The sequence below is a fragment of the Silene latifolia genome, chromosome 4 (genome assembly GCF_048544455.1).
Source record: "Silene latifolia isolate original U9 population chromosome 4, ASM4854445v1, whole genome shotgun sequence".
NCBI classification, from domain to species: Eukaryota; Viridiplantae; Streptophyta; class Magnoliopsida; order Caryophyllales; family Caryophyllaceae; genus Silene; species Silene latifolia.
In genome coordinates, this window is record NC_133529.1 from 47,197,594 (window position 1) to 47,212,619 (window position 15,026).

General features: G+C 41.0%; 1 long non-coding RNA gene across 1 annotated transcript; it reads left to right on the forward strand.

Annotated features, from left to right (window-relative positions):
* The first annotated feature begins 2,168 nt into the window (after positions 1 to 2,168).
* LOC141652225 (uncharacterized) lies at positions 2,169 to 4,531 on the forward strand. The gene is made up of 3 exons (XR_012547052.1): positions 2,169 to 2,405; positions 2,518 to 2,590; positions 4,375 to 4,531. It is a non-coding gene; the product is annotated as an uncharacterized LOC141652225 (long non-coding RNA).
* Positions 4,532 to 15,026: the final 10,495 nt, after the last annotated feature.

Below are 15,026 nucleotides of genomic sequence, written 5' to 3' on the forward strand. Positions count from 1 at the left end.
TTATTGTTTTTGAAATAAGCGGGTTCCGCGAGGAAGCCCCCTATTGACATTTGAAGGAATAGTGAATTTTGAATCTTCACTACTCATTTTTGAATTTGAAGTGGCAGTTTTAATCGCCGTTTGTTTGAATTTTGAAGGAAATAGCGAATTTTGAATTTTCGCTATTACGTTTGGAGTGACGGTTTATGTTGCCGCCGTTGACATGTGAAGGAAATAGTGAATTATTATTCTTCACTATTGCTTTTGAAGTGACGGTTTATGTTGCCGCCGTTGACAGATGTGGTGAAAATAGTGAAATTTGATTTCCAACTATTATTTTGAAAATGACGGTTTTAATTGCCGTTGTTCGAAATTTGAAGAAATAGTGAATTTGAATTTTCACTATTATTTTTGAAAATGACAGTTTTAATTGCCGTCGTTTGAAATTCGAAGAAATAGTGAATTTTGAATTTTCACTATTATTTTTGTATTTGCAAAATGACGGTTCCTAATGTCGTCATTGAAAATTTGAGGTTTGATGGGAAATTGGGCCAAAGCCCAAAATTCCGCTACAATAGAGCAGGGAGTACCCCGTTGAGGCGCGAGCAATTTGGCGAGGTAAGGGGCCTTCCCTATTTTCCTGTAAAAGACGTGAGATTGGTTTGCATACCATTCTCATTTCATCTTCTTCAACCTCTTGACAAAACCGCACAAAACCGCCATTATTGGTCTTTTAGCTTGCTCACATTCGTGCCATTATCAACATGTCATCTCAAGGTATGTATTTCCTCTTGAATCCATTTGAATTTGTTGGTCTTTTTGATAGATTGAATTAGGGCGAAATGTTTACCCTTGAGAATCGATTTGGGCGTTTTTGATTGAGCCCATTTCGAGTGAAATTGATGATTGCATTAGGTTAGAAACCTGTTTAGGAGTATAGGGGTGCTTTTAGTTTGCATTTTGGTCCCCGTTTGCGTCCTCTATGCTCGAAAAACGTGAGTGAGGCGAAGAAACCGTCTCATTTCACAATGCCAAGTTTATTTGTTTGGGTAATGGGCCCCACTAGGTTGCATTGTAGTCGGGAAAGACCGTATTTGCCATTGTGGACATTTGTTGTGTATTGTGGGCAAGATTGGAATTTTTGCCTTTTGTGACGGTCTTATGTGTGATAGAATAAGCGCCTATTTAGGCTTGAATTGAGTCAGTTTGCCTCGAAATGGACCTTATTGGTAGTTTAGGTCGCTTTGAGACGTGGTAAAATCACGTTACCTTGTTGTGGTCGTATTTTGAAATTTTGACCGGTTTGCGCTAAAATTGGCGTAGAAATTGCCTCTTTGAGTTGTAGAAAATACCCCATTGCATCGGGAACGTATATTGGGTTGTTGGCGGACCTTGTGCGGGTCTTGAGGTGCCATTTTTGCTTGTCGTTGTTTTGACTCGTCTTTTGCTTGAAAAGAAGGGCGAGTCGTTTTTTGTGCGTTTTTGTGAATTGTCTTTGTTTGGTTGGGTTTGGGCGGGATTGCCCTTGTTCTGCTTTGCAGGTTTTTGTTTTTGGATTTGTCCATTTTACGCCGTCGTAATGCCGAAATTTCGGCTGACGTTCTTTGTTTGCAGGAGAGTGTTCGGGACCTACTGCGTCTCTTGCTGCGACTTTAGAGGACCTGTTTCGGACAGGGCCGGTTAGTACTTTGGTTAGTGCACCTACCGTGACAATGGAGGATGCTTCTGCGGAGGAGGGGCCCTCCGAGGAGGCTGTTAGGGCCGGGAGAGCCGCTGAGGTCCGTGAGGAGCCCGTTGTTGGGGCTGCTAGCGTTGAGAGAGCTTAGACAGGGTCTGAGGCTGGTCCTTCCGGGAGGAGGGTTACTAAGAGGAGACGAGCTCCTCGACCGACCAGACGGACGTTACAGAACGTCGGCAGGATCGTTGATGTAACACCCGCGAATTTTCCATTTTGACATTTATAATTTAATTAACCATTCTATTGTCTTATTTATATTTTAAATTATTTAATTTCATTAATTTCATTATTAAACATGATTTTTATAAATATTATATTTTTAAAGCTTAAGTTATACAAAATAAATATTTTGGTCGGATAATAATGATAATAATAATAATATTTCTCGTCTTGAGTTGTAGTGGGCTTGAGACGTAATTTCTAGTGTATATCGACTCAATTTTGCATGTTGGGCCTAGTATGACTATTGGGCTCACATATTATTCCTTCCTCCTCATATAAATCATGAAGGAAACCCTAACCCCTCCTCCTTCCTCACAATTTCAGCACCACTCTCACCAAACACCACCATTGTTACACATTTTTCTTCCCTTACAAATCTTCAAAACACCATAACTTGCTCAATTCTTATCCGATTCAAGTGATTTTCGCGTCTATCTCTTCCTCTCATCGCCCTCCATCTTTCTAGGTAAGAAAAGATCTGACTTTCCTCCTTATTTAGGGCTGTCGACCCATATTACACATGGTACCCTTTTTCTAATTTTGATTCTTAGTCTTATTTTGTGTTTTCTTATGTTTAGGAGAAAGTTTAGTTGACCCGGAAGTGGATTCTTGAAAGGTAGACGAGTCTTTTGTGGATTTAAATGCAAAAAGGTAACGGTGATGGGTTACTCGACATTATGTCAAATTTGTGTGTTTATATGTTGTAGTTTGTTCATATGTATGTTAAAGTTTGAATCTTTTCTTGTTTCACATGTTTGTTGTTGAATGAGTTTGTATGAGAAACCATCTCATGGTTAGTTGAAGGAATTTCCAATCCTTTGGGTTACATGAATGTTTATATGGATGAATTAGTAAAGAAACCGTCTTATTCATGCTTAATAATTGTGTTTAATTATGTCACGAATTTGTTAGTTTGGAATTGTTTGAATTTGAATCGAACCTTGTGTTTTAATACCTCTTTTATGCTTTGATTTCACCCTTAATACTTGTATAAAGTTGCTTGGGTAATATATGGTGGAATCAGGATTGTATTGGCATGATAAAAAAATGATTTGGGGATGAAGGTGAATTTGTTGTGTCGTGCAAATCAGCACCACGGCGCAGGCTGCGCACCTCGGCGCAGGCTGCGCACTCAGCTTGGACCAGTTTTCGTAAAATGGCCATAACTTCTTCGTTACTTATTTGTTTGAGGCTTATGACCTACCGTTAGAACCGTAAGAGGATAAGCTATCACCTCCAACTGGTTTCACCTCATTATCATGTATAGAACTCAAGTTATGACCGTTTGAAGTTGACCCTTGTTGTAGTCGAGTACTAAACTTGTTGTTATAGATTGGGTTTTGAGTTTCTTGTTGGGTATGCATCTTAACTTTGGTTCTAATGCTTGTGTATGATGTGTTGAGACTCTTTTATCATGGGAGTACTTGATATTTGTTATATTCTTGTACTTATACATGCTTCACATGAATTGTTTACGTTATGTTCGTGCAATCATGGTTGCTCGTATTTGAGACCCAAGTGCGACGATTTACATTGTGTGACTACTTGACATTCCTTATTTATTTACCCTTCGGGCCTTTGGTACGAGTGCGTGCCATGTTCCCAGGTTGGGTTATCCTTCCGCCTTTCTTCGGACCTTTGGATACGAGTGCGTGCCATGTTTCCGATTAGAGGTTACTCGACCTTTGGATACGAGTGCGTACCATGTTTCGAGTCTTGGATATGATTTGGTATCGTTTGTCGAATCGGGTGTCGCCCATCCCGAGAGTCTGGATCCAGGTTTAGACTAGGACCGTATTATGATCGTCGTCCTACCAAGAGGTTGGAGTCTAGGGGTCTGTCTTGTTTGAGTCAAAGCCTTTGTAAATGTCTTGCTGATTATGGTCATTGGCGTGTTCTTGTATACGAGAGTGAACGTCTTCTATGATTGTTTGTGAGAGTCTTGGTCCTATCGGATACTAGTGGTGAGATGCAAGCCCCTAGTTGCGATATGATCGCCGGGATTGATGTTCCCATCCGTTCTTATGGTGAGATGCAAGCCATAAGTATGAATGTGACATTAGTAGCCACGTCTCGTGCTATGGTTGTTAAGAGGTTTTCAAGTAATGGCTATTGGTTTCCATCCATATATTTTCTATTCAATTGATCCGTTGTTTACCTTCTTCATATGATTCGATGTCTAATCTCATATCCATGTTTTGGGTTACCTTGAATGCATGTTTAATATAATGTACCATGCCTATCTCATTAAGAATGCAATGTGCCTATCCCATTATGATTATCGTTTATATCCCCTTGTTCATATTATTCAAGTATGATGCATGATCAATATGTTTAATTAAGTTCTTGCTTATGTGCATTTTGACATATTGTGGCTGGGAGAACCCTGAGTTACTCCCCACTGACTGTGGCGTTCATGTTTACATGAATGACAGGTTTGTGATGCAGATTATGGGGAAGACGTGTGAGCTAGCGAGAACGTTGAACCTTGGACCTTAGTTATAGTTTGCCTAGACTCACCTATAGTTAGACTTGTGTTTATTCGTGGGATATCTTTTCCCCAACGCACTTCGTTTTTAATTGTAAAACTTATTCATCTTACTTTTTATTTTCGTTTGATCACTTATGGTGGATTTCACACTTTAAACTTTAAAGGTTTTAAAAATCCCTTATTTTTCCGCTTAGATTTAATAGTTCTTTGATGCCTCATCGAGGGGTGTCACAGTTGGTATCAGAGCATATGTTGCTCCCGACGCACACACGTGTACCCCAAATTTAAATGTGAACTTGACCTTGAATAATGAATGAGAGATGGGTAGACTTAAGGACCTAAGGTGGTAGTCTGTAGTGTGTTTGCTCTTTGTTAGGTTCTAACATGTTTGTTGATTGTCCTTTAATAATTTGTGTGCCCTTGGATCAATAACCGTAAACTTACCAATGTGGTGATCAAGATTTGGTGCCTATTCTTTGAGGATTAAAGATTTGTTCAACATTTGAAGAATGCTTCTACTTCCTCAAAGATGTTTCTCATTTCTTTGTGTATCTTGCCTTATTCTTTATCTCTTGGTGCTTATCCTTCTTCTAAACTCTCTTCTGTTTTGCTTGGAAGCTACTCCTATACCCCATAACTTGTTCCTTGTTCCTTGCTTATCCTCCCTTAACGCCTTTTGATAATACTCTTTCTTTTGAGGAATGTTGACCTTGGTTGGAAATTTGACCTTTGAGGAGATTGTTTGTGGTTGACTCCTAATCCTGGTTTGGAGAGGATTTGATGTTGGAAAGACTTAGGTAGTGAGATGAGACATACTTAATGATTCTTAGACCTAAATCTTTGGTAAAGTGAGTATTCTTGATTGGTGGCATTATTTATGTTGTCAAGTGTGAGTTGCATTTGTTACTAAGGTTATAGAACTTGGCTTGTTGTTTATGGTTGAGATTTGAAAACCTTGGGAAGTGTAGTGAGACGTGCCTTGGGATACTAATGCTTAGTACTTGACTTAAAATGGATGAAACTGAATGGTAGATTTGAGGATGTAGGATTTATTAAGTAAGTCGAGTTTGTGAATGGCTTTCGTAATCACTTTAGATATGAGAGTTTGATAATGTACATGTGACCATATGAGAAATGCTAATTGTGGGATTATTAGTTGGTTTTAGTGAGTGATATTGATTACCACCTGAGGTATGGTATGAGAGTGAGACTAAGGTACATCATTGGAAAGCTTTAGCATTTGTTTTAGTAACTAGAAAGGATAATGGTATGTCGATGACCATAATGGATTGGTGATGTGATTTGATATTAGCTGACCCTTGAGGGTTCTTGAGTTGAGAGAGACTTAGTATTGAGAAGTCTTTGTTAACCCTGTGGTTTTAGGAACATTGAGGTTGTGTCAAGTACTTGAGGTAAATGAGTGCTTTTATACTAGAGTGGTAGATTTGCTTTAGAGAAATCCTAATATGTGATAGGATAGGTGAACAACGAATCTAACCAATTTATCAACCCTTAAGCGAGCGTTTATTTTTACCTTGATCAGTCATAGAGGTGTAATCCTTTAAGAGAGACTTGCATATAAGGAATGAGATGAATTGCCTTGACCCTCGTTTTGGAATTTGGTCGTTTTGTTATGATGGTACAGTATCCTAATAGGCGTGACCTTGTTAGAGAGAACCTTAAGTCTTAGAAAGTGTATGGTTTAAGCCCTAAAATCCCCCTCGTACCTTTAATCATCTCCCTTCCCTTCGTTCATACCTTGATTAGATTTATTCCTTAAGTATAAAAGTTTACTTGTCATTCCCTTACCTTGAATACCTCTCTAATTCTAATGTCTCTTACTGGTGTTAACTAGTTACCTTTACTATTGACTCCTTTAATCTCACACCTCGTCATGTTCATGTATCCCATTGAAATTTCCTATCTTTTCTTGACCTAGTTATTGCTCTTGTTTCTTTAGTGGAGTGATGGCATTGTTGGCTACGTTGTAGAGTGAGTGAGATGCTCTTTGAGGATTCTTTGTGAACCTTGATTTCGTCAAAATTGGATTAGTGGAACTCGAGTTGAGTTGGGTAGGAAAAATTGTATGACAAACCTATTTACTTTTGGTTGGTGGTCTTTATGATTTGGGGAATGTGATCATCTATGCTTGTGAATTCGGGTGTGAATAAGATTTTGGTTTGGAGTGTTAGAAAGTATGAAGACCTTGAGATTTTGACCTTTGATTATGGATTTTACCATAGTGAGAACTCCTAGTAGTCGATAGTTGGTTATGTGTGTAACTCTGTTAGTAGTTTTGATCTTTCGTGGAAATCGTTTATAGATGACTTATATTTGAGGGTTATGGAATCACAATTGTGGTGGAGTGACTTGACCCACGGGATAGCATAGGAGTAAAGTGTGCAAGTATTTTGAGGAAATTCTTGGGAGTTATGTGGTTATGAGTTACCGTTCAGGATGACTTTGTTGTTTGAGATTTGTCTTTCTGGCGTTTCCTTGTTGTTTAAATTCCTTCCTTCCTTAAGCATAAGCATTTCCGTTCATACCTCTCTTCTTCGCTTCATCATGCTCCTCCTTTAAATTTGATACTCGTAACTTGTGAAATTCAATCTTTGATATCCTCGTAGACTCGATTTCAACACTTCTCCTAGGAAGTTCATCATAGCTCTTTTGTTGGTAAAGTTTGAACCCTCTTAGCGTACCTTGTGTTCATGATATCTAAGTTCTCTTCATTTCGTACTATTTCTAAACATTTCAAGCTACCACTTTTGATCCATTGTTAAAAGTTTATGTTACTTTTATAAAACCCTACCTATTTTAAAGGTTTGAAAATGGGAATTTGATTTAGTTCTCCTTTTGTTCTATGAGTACAACTTCTTTTTATTGATTTTAATTGCTAAACCCGAGTTACTTTTAATTTTGCTCAATTTCTAACTAACTTTGACCTACTTATGATTCCTTTGTCAGAGTTTAATACTATATTTTCGGAAATTTGACTTCCTTTTGAGTTTAAAAGTGAAACCTTTATCTCTAATTTGACTTTGGCAAAAGAAAATTTGAGTGAATTGCCTTTTTCTTTTGATTTTAAGGTTGATCGGATGTTAGAACTCGTTATTTGAAACGTTTAATAACTTGTTCTACGCTTGTCGGCGAATGATTTTCGTTTTAAATTTGTCTTTGACTTGGAAAGTTAGCGTTCTTGTGTGCACGACAAGAGCAATTTCGTTCCATGAATGAGACTTATACTTTGAAAACTCTTCATTAATGTTTTTGAAAGTATTTTGATTTTCGATTTATACAAATAATTTGCTTTTGACCATATCTTCGATTTGGAATGTGATGTTCTTGAATGCGCAACGAGAGCATTTTCGTTCCTTTGATGAGAATCTGGTTCTGTCGGAAAATTTTATTTGAGACTTCTGAAAGGATTTTGATTCTTACGATAAGTAACCTTTTAATATTTTGGTTACCAATTTTAAAAGTTCAGTTTTACTTTTTATAACCTTCCTTTTCTACCTTCAAGTTTCGAGGACGAAACTTTTTAAAAGATGGGGTGATTGTAGCACCCGCGAATTTTCCATTTTGACATTTATAATTTAATTAACCATTCTATTGTCTTATTTATATTTTAAATTATTTAATTTCATTAATTTCATTATTAAACATGATTTTTATAAATATTATATTTTTAAAGCTTAAGTTATACAAAATAAATATTTTGGTCGGATAATAATGATAATAATAATAATAATATTTCTCGTCTTGAGTTGTAGTGGGCTTGAGACGTAATTTCTAGTGTATATCGACTCAATTTTGCATGTTGGGCCTAGTATGACTATTGGGCTCACATATTATTCCTTCCTCCTCATATAAATCATGAAGGAAACCCTAACCCCTCCTCCTTCCTCACAATTTCAGCACCACTCTCACCAAACACCACCATTGTTACACATTTTTCTTCCCTTACAAATCTTCAAAACACCATAACTTGCTCAATTCTTATCCGATTCAAGTGATTTTCGCGTCTATCTCTTCCTCTCATCGCCCTCCATCTTTCTAGGTAAGAAAAGATCTGACTTTCCTCCTTATTTAGGGCTGTCGACCCATATTACACATGGTACCCTTTTTCTAATTTTGATTCTTAGTCTTATTTTGTGTTTTCTTATGTTTAGGAGAAAGTTTAGTTGACCCGGAAGTGGATTCTTGAAAGGTAGACGAGTCTTTTGTGGATTTAAATGCAAAAAGGTAACGGTGATGGGTTACTCGACATTATGTCAAATTTGTGTGTTTATATGTTGTAGTTTGTTCATATGTATGTTAAAGTTTGAATCTTTTCTTGTTTCACATGTTTGTTGTTGAATGAGTTTGTATGAGAAACCATCTCATGGTTAGTTGAAGGAATTTCCAATCCTTTGGGTTACATGAATGTTTATATGGATGAATTAGTAAAGAAACCGTCTTATTCATGCTTAATAATTGTGTTTAATTATGTCACGAATTTGTTAGTTTGGAATTGTTTGAATTTGAATCGAACCTTGTGTTTTAATACCTCTTTTATGCTTTGATTTCACCCTTAATACTTGTATAAAGTTGCTTGGGTAATATATGGTGGAATTAGGATTGTATTGGCATGATAAAAAAATGATTTGGGGATGAAGGTGAATTTGTTGTGTCGTGTAAATCAGCACCACGGCGCAGGCTGCGCACCTCGGCGCAGGCTGCGCACTCAGCCTGGACCAGTTTTCGTAAAATGGCCATAACTTCTTCGTTACTTGTTTGTTTGAGGCTTATGACCTACCGTTAGAACCGTAAGAGGATAAGCTATCACCTCCAACTGGTTTCACCTCATTATCATGTATAGAACTCAAGTTATGACCGTTTGAAGTTGACCCTTGTTGTAGTCGAGTACTAAACTTGTTGTTATAGATTGGGTTTTGAGTTTCTTGTTGGGTATGCATCTTAACTTTGGTTCTAATGCTTGTGTATGATGTGTTGAGACTCTTTTATCATGGGAGTACTTGATATTTGTTATATTCTTGTACTTATACATGCTTCACATGAATTGTTTACGTTATGTTCGTGCAATCATGGTTGCTCATATTTGAGACCCAAGTGCGACGATTTACATTGTGTGACTACTTGACATTCCTTATTTATTTACCCTTCGGGCCTTTGGTACGAGTGCGTGCCATGTTCCCAGGTTGGGTTATCCTTCCGCCTTTCTTCGGACCTTTGGATACGAGTGCGTGCCATGTTTCCGATTAGAGGTTACTCGACCTTTGGATACGAGTGTGTACCATGTTTCGAGTCTTGGATATGATTTGGTATCGTTTGTCGAATCGGGTGTCGCCCATCCCGAGAGTCTGGATCCAGGTTTAGACTAGGACCGTATTATGATCGTCGTCCTACCAAGAGGTTGGAGTCTAGGGGTCTGTCTTGTTTGAGTCAAAGCCTTTGTAAATGTCTTGCTGATTATGGTCATTGGCGTGTTCTTGTATACGAGAGTGCACGTCTTCTATGATTGTTTGTGAGAGTCTTGGTCCTATCGGATACTAGTGGTGAGATGCAAGCCCCTAGTTGCGATATGATCGCCGGGATTGATGTTCCCATCCGTTCTTATGGTGAGATGCAAGCCATAAGTATGAATGTGACATTAGTAGCCACGTCTCGTGCTATGGTTGTTAAGAGGTTTTCAAGTAATGGCTATTGGTTTCCATCCATATATTTTCTATTCAATTGATCCGTTGTTTACCTTCTTCATATGATTCGATGTCTAATCTCATATCCATGTTTTGGGTTACCTTGAATGCATGTTTAATATAATGTACCATGCCTATCTCATTAAGAATGCAATGTGCCTATCCCATTATGATTATCGTTTATATCCCCTTGTTCATATTATTCAAGTATGATGCATGATCAATATGTTTAATTAAGTTCTTGCTTATGTGCATTTTGACATATTATGGCTGGGAGAACCCTGAGTTACTCCCCATGATCGTGGCGTTCATGTTTACATGAATGACGGGTTTGTGAAATGCAGATTATGGGGAAGACGTGTGAGCTAGCGAGAACGTTGAACCTTGGACCTTAGTTATAGTTTGCCTAGACTCACCTATAGTTAGACTTGTGTTTATTCGTGGGATATCTTTTCCCCAACGCACTTCGTTTTTAATTGTAAAACTTATTCATCTTACTTTTTATTTTCGTTTGATCACTTATGGTGGATTTCACACTTTAAACTTTAAAGGTTTTAAAAATCCCTTATTTTTCCGCTTAGATTTAATAGTTCTTTGATGCCTCATCGAGGGGTGTCACAGTTGAGATGCCTCCTATCCGTCACGTCGAGTCTCGTGGGCCGAAGAGACGAAGAGTAGAGACGGTTGAGGACGACGCTCACGTCGCGGGTTGGGACGTTAGACGGGTTACAGCCCCGCGGGGGCTGCACCTGCGGGCGGCGCCTGCTTGAGCCGAGGGTTTCGACGGTAGCCAGTTGCTGCTTCGACTGGACAGGCACATCTCCTACCGTGCAGATGAGGGCTTGGTAAGTCGTGTCACCTGGTTGAACTTTCGTCACTTTTGAATTATCAGACCTGAATAGGTGTTCTGATGTTGTCTATTTTTGATTTCAGGAGATCGGCACCATGAGGACTTTCTCGGGGCTTCACTACCTGCCTGGGCTTTTACGACGTTCTCCGAGCCGGTACGAGGGCGTTGATAGAGAGGTCGGCCATTAGGCCGTTGGTGGCCGCTTGGCGGGACATTCACAGGTCTTTGATTAGGTCGAACATGTGTCTGATCCGTGCCATGTTGGATCGGTACTGGGATATGACGTCGTCGTTCCACATGGAGTTCGGGGAGGTCGGCGTGACCTTAGAGGATTTTCCCATGATATCCGGCCTCCCTTGTGGCGAGACGCTTGTTGAGTTCACAGAGACACCGGAGAGGGTGTCTTCTCCTGCGGTTACTCGTCTTATCGGTACTGTTTTGCCTAAGCCTTCTGACGTTACTTTGTACCTGATCGCGAGCTCGTACGTGAGAGACCACTTTAGAGGGAGAGCGGTGGGTTATGCTCCGGTGCCGTTGGCGAGTCCGGAGGCTGAGGCTAGAGCTGACGCGCAGGAGGCGCGGTTGTGGTTGTGGTACTTCTTGGCTGCCAAGGTACTTCCTCTCCTCGCTGACCTTGACACTTTGGGTCAGTTTGACTGGGCCACGCCGCCTTTGGCGAGTTTTACCCGGTATATGCACACAGCGGTGCGTCCGGAGGCAGTGGGGGATGGTAGTGCCTCTGATTTGGTTGGTCCCGGCCTCATCTTGGAGGTACGAGCGTTTTTTTTTTTTTGAGTTTGATTTTGATTCTGATTTTGATTTTGATTTTGATTTTGGCAATTCTTTGGAAAGACTGGCTGATTTGTGTTTGCTGTGTTTGGTTACAGGCTTGGTTCTACGCTTACTTCGTCCCTCTGCGTCCGGGGACTACTGGTAGTGTCCCTTCGACTTACCCTGCTGTGAGGGCTTGGACGGTGACTCGGAATAAGTCGATTAAGTCGACTTACGAGGACTGCGGACATCGTGTGAACGCCCTTCGAGTTGCTGACGTGAGTTGTCGTTCCTTACTTCTTCTTCTTTATAGAGATAGATAGAGATAGGATGACTAGGTAGCTTAGGAAGCCCCCAGTCGGTTAATTAGCTTTGTCTTGAATGCAGTTTGTCGGGTGGCCTTGGGAGCACTACACAGAGGTGTCGGCCGCTGTCAGGGAGCGTCTGCGGCCTCACAGCTCCCAGCGTTTGTACCTGGAGACGACGATCGAGACGGTTTGGTACCTGGGCGAGCGTTTAGCTCGTCAGTGCTTTACTGAGACTTTCGTGGTACCGGTCGACCCGCCTAGGGTGTTGTTCCAGGAGTCGACTCCCGACGAGGTTGAGGAGCACCTTCACGGTCAGGGAGGTGAGGAGCTGTTGATGCGGGAGGTCGACTACGACACCTTCCGGTTGTCGAGGCTTGCCTGGTACCCGATCGAGGTATGTTTTCCTCTATTCTTTCGTTTTCATTGCCTCTTTGATAGGAGGGTTTGTTACCTTTTATGTGGACCCAAATTGCAGGGTGCCGACATGCTGATGAGGACTCAGCCCCCAGTTTTCCCGGCGGAGACCACCTTTCAGGGGCCGGGTAGCGAGGAGCTACAACTGCACTTGCCAGAGCCTGCCGTGGCTGAGGTGACCGACGTTGGCATGGAGTGGAGGTTGGTCGTTCTGAGGGTAAGTTCTTGACTTGAACATTTTTCCTCATTTACGCTTTGCCTTGCATTGTACTGAAGGACCTTCTTGGCTGTAGGTGACGACCGCTAGTCACCAGGCTTTGTGGCGGATGGGTAACCGCTGGAGGGCGCTTGCTGATGACCTGGCTGCAAGGGAGGCTCGGCTTTCTCAGGTACTTATTGTGTGTTGTTTTTGTGTATTTTGTGTTGCATTTCACTTTTTTAGATCTTGATGACGTGTATTGTGTTTTGTAGGGTACTGCGGATCTGGCGGAGCTTGCTCGGGTCCGTGCTGAGTTGGATACAGCCAGGTCGACGATCGAGGCCCTGGAGTTGGGGATCACCCATCGAGACCAGGAGCTGAGGCGTCACGAGGACGTGCTGCGGAGCCGAGATGCGGAGATTGCCTCTCTCAAGGCTCAGTTGGCTGCGGCGGAGGAGCTTCACGTCGAGATGGAGCATGAGACGCTGGAGAGTTCTCCGGAGAGGGAGTCTGAGCAGATGGTAGTGTCTGCCTTGACTGCGACTCTTCGTGAGACCGGGACCAGTCCGACGGGAGGCGCTGAGTAGTTGTAGTTGCTTGTCCGTGTCTTGGACTCTTGTTTGTACATATTTACATTTTGCGTGAGGCGGTTTGTATATATGTGTTTTTGGATTGTGGTTTATTTTGTGATTTTAGCTTTTTTTGTGTTGTGTTTCGGAGGAGCGTTGTCGGCTGTCAATTCCCCTTTTGCTTTGCATCAGTTCCTGCGTCGTTAATGTAGAAAACAGGCAACAGGTAGCACATATGCGTAAACGTAAACACGTAAAAGGCACTCGATTGAAGACAAAATTTAACCGCGATGACACAAAGTTAAAAATTGAAATTTGAAATTTGAAATGATTTTTTTGAAAATTTGCGACAAATCGTCACGTTTAGACTCCAAAAGGAATTGATTTGAACATTTTTTTTTGAGCAACTAACTCGTGTCTTGAACTAAATTGCATCGAAATTATTGAAATTGATTTGTGATTCGGAAAAAAATTCAAACTCAAACCGTCAAGGATGAATTTTAGAAAAGATTTTTACGAGTGTATTTGATTTAATTTTTTTGTGAGATCAAGACTCGAATTTGTGAGTGCTTGAAATTTTGAGGAAAACTGACATCGTGTTATCAATTTTCAATTTTTATTTTTGCTGGGAAATTGCGAAAAAGCGAAAAAATTTCGGAATTTTGATTGACATGGAAACGATCCATCGCGGATCGGGGCGACTAGCCCTTCCCCTTTTTAAAAAGAAAGAAAAATCCGTATGTTTAAAGCTGCGTGAAGGAAACCGTGTCGGATTTCGTAAAACGCGGAAACAAGGAAATGTGAGTGTGAGGAAACACGAAATGTCTCAGACCATCCCGAAGAGGCGCGAGCATTCCGGCGGGAGGTTTGAGGTGTCAGGAGAAAACACAACTTGAAAGAGACAATTCAAGGCGGGGATACTAAGAACAGGCCCAAAGAGGCGCGAGCTGCTTGGCGATAGGAAGCAGCTCTCCCTTTTTTTCTGAAAAAACGCGCTGATTGTTTTGTATAAATAGTGATGTTTGTGCTTCATTGTTTCATCATCCGAAACACAAAACATCTCTACAAAACTTCTTCTTCTTCTTCCACAAAAATATTTCATGGATGCCTTTGAGAATGCGTTGCGACAATGGTGCCGGGATTTGTCACCTCCCGAAAAGTATCAACTTATTTACATGGTAGTTGGTTAATTGTTGGTGCTTCGTCAAGTCAAGGTGCAATCCTCATTTCTCGAAGCATGCTCTCGGTTTTGGGATTCGAAACATCATGTTTTCGTTTTCCCGAAAGGTGAAATTTGTCCTCTTGCCGAAGAAGTTGGAGTCATTGGTGGGTGGCCGGGTTGTGCTCTGGTGCTTCCTCCGACTCGGTTGTGCTACAAGGAGAAATTCCGTTCCATGTTGGGCTTGTCAACAAGCCAAGTCAACTTTCTTCTTGCTCCACATGGTGTGGATATGTTGGCTCTTATCAACATCTTCTCGAACCGATTGGATGCCAATGTTTCGGAGGTGGCTAGGAGAAGGGCTCTTGCCTTTTGCCTTGTCCATGTATACCTCTTTGTTGATGCTTTGAAGAAGGAGGGGCCGAAATGCTATGGTAGCATGACCCTTGTACATGTGGTTGAGCAAATAGATCATGGTAGAGATCCATCATGGTTGGTGCTTGGCGAGATTATCCAAGCTTTGGACAAGGAAGGCTCTTGTGGAGAAGTTCCCTCATTCCGTCACCTTACCATGAGGAAGAAGTTGTACTCGGATAGCTTTGCTTCCACCGAGGCTTATTGGGCCGC